Raw genomic sequence first — 2,134 nt, 5'->3', positions numbered from 1 at the left:
ATAATTAACAAAATACGTAACCAGTGAGGCTTTAAATGGCCTCTAGAGTCCAAAAACAATGCGACAAACTATTGGGCCATTGGCCTACTACAAATAACTGATCAACATGATCAATCATCAAACCCATTGCCACTAATAGACATGGGATTATCACCAGAAGCTACATTTTATCCTAATAAAAGCATGAATCAATTAATTTTTTAACTTCATCTTTTATTTTATTTTTGGGTCCATGAAATTTGAATTTGTCATCTTTTATTACCAACTTCATCTCTCTTCTCAGTCTTCACAGGAAGAGGATGGGTTGTTGCAATATCTTGTTAGAAAATAAAATACACATGAGAGAGAGGGTGAAATATATCATTTATTAGAGTACATGCGTTTTATTTTGTAACTTAATCATCCTACCTAATCCTCCCTAACTGCCAATACTAATAGACATCGTTAACTTAATTAATTGAGTGTTATTATCGTAAAAGGTCTCTGTTTTTCTTCAATTGAGCTCTTGTTTCGCTTCTTTTCTTACAGGCCCCTCATCTTAATTTTCCCTTGTGCCCTGATATAAATACTTGCAATAATACTTGCTATATGGTTGGGTTTTTATGGAATGTAGTAAATGGATATCGTTACACCCATTTGGGATCTGCAGGGTTGGATCCGGTTTCGAGTTGGGCTCAAATCTTTATTTGTGGGTTAGTGGACTATTTTTTTAAGAGATCATGGCTGCCAAAGTTGGAAGGTTTGTGGGTGCTAACAGTAATTCATTCTTAAGAAGAAAGAATGGGCAAAATAAGAATTTTGGAGGTAGTGGAAAGGTAATTGTGATGGCCTTTGTTTCTTTCGTGGGATGAAAGAGGAATATGAGGCACTAATATTGAGCCTCGGGGCTACTGAGAAAGATGTGAAGAGATCCTACCATCGCCTTGCATTGCAGGTATGGAAGTACCCACTTGAAACCAATTCCTCTACTTTCAATCTCAGATAGTTTCAATAACAAGTATTCCATTTCTGAAGCAAAAGAGTGTGCTATGGTTTAGAGATGGAAATTAGAAATGTTAGGCTCTATGTTTAAGCAAGTTTGTAAGAAAAAATATGTTCTGACTATACCCCTGATCACAAAAAGAAATATTTGTGATCCATTTTCATTTTTAGTAGTTTTTAAAAGATAAAAATCATATTGAACTCATATGTTGATATCATCTGGTTACAGTATCATCCAGATGTTTGCAAAGGAAATAACTGTGGGGTTCAATTAAACAAGATCAATCATGCCTATGAGGTAACTTGCTTGCCTATGAATAATTTGTCTTTCAATTTATAACATGGGACTGTTATGCATGCCCATGGTTTTGAAGATCAATTATGCCTATGAGGTAACTTGCTTTCCTATGAATAATTTGTCTTTTAGTTTATAACATACTATTATGCATGCCCATGGTTTTGATTTTTTTTTTCTTGATGAATGAGTAGACTATAATTTCTAGTTTGGAGAAAGAAAAACATCAAAACGACTCAGTTGATTACAATGTGGAGGACCTGATGATGGGAGTAGGTGACGATTCTTGGGAAGAGTGGATGGGATGGGAAGGAGATGGCACCCTTTAATTATTCGTCCCATACTAAAATGTATGCCTTATCATAGCTTCATAAGAGACTAAGTACCCATGTCCTTTTTCCTTGCATACAATTATTGCTTCTCCAACATTCATCCTCGTTTATGAGCAACCTATGAAATTCTTGCTTTTGATGAGATAATAGTTGCCTTATCAAGCCCATAGAGTTGCTTCATTCACCTCTTGTAAATACAATATAATATTCTCTTTTACATACAATATAATCTTCTACTTGTATAACTAATTTTATTCCTTTTACATTACCTCCCAGTACAAAAAAGACTTCAGGATCTAGCTGATACAACATCTTGTTGAGATCTTAATAAGTCATCTTCTTTGCTCCTGATTTTTATTATCTTGTACATATGTTGTGTTTATTTTCATCTCAACTACTGGTACACACTTGTGAGATCTCTCTCTATGGACCATGGGAAGATTATGGGGATTTGCTCTTAAAGGAAGAGCTCCTAACTATATTTGTAATTACAATGCCACTCAATTGATGGAAATCATTATTTTGA

The 2,134-nt window shown here is 34.5% G+C and overlaps 1 pseudogene; it reads left to right on the top strand.

Moving 5' to 3' along the window:
- The first annotated feature begins 719 nt into the window (after positions 1 to 719).
- Positions 720 to 1,642, top strand: LOC149241394 (chaperone protein dnaJ 8, chloroplastic-like; annotated as a pseudogene).
- Positions 1,643 to 2,134: the final 492 nt, after the last annotated feature.

The sequence above is a fragment of the Pinus tabuliformis genome, chromosome 8 (assembly GCF_031772625.1).
Source record: "Pinus tabuliformis cultivar Carrire ecotype Pingquan chromosome 8, CPIR1, whole genome shotgun sequence".
Classification (NCBI taxonomy): Eukaryota; Viridiplantae; Streptophyta; class Pinopsida; order Pinales; family Pinaceae; genus Pinus; species Pinus tabuliformis.
The sequence above is the reverse complement of the archived record's forward strand: the minus strand, read 5'-3'. Positions and strand labels throughout refer to the sequence as shown.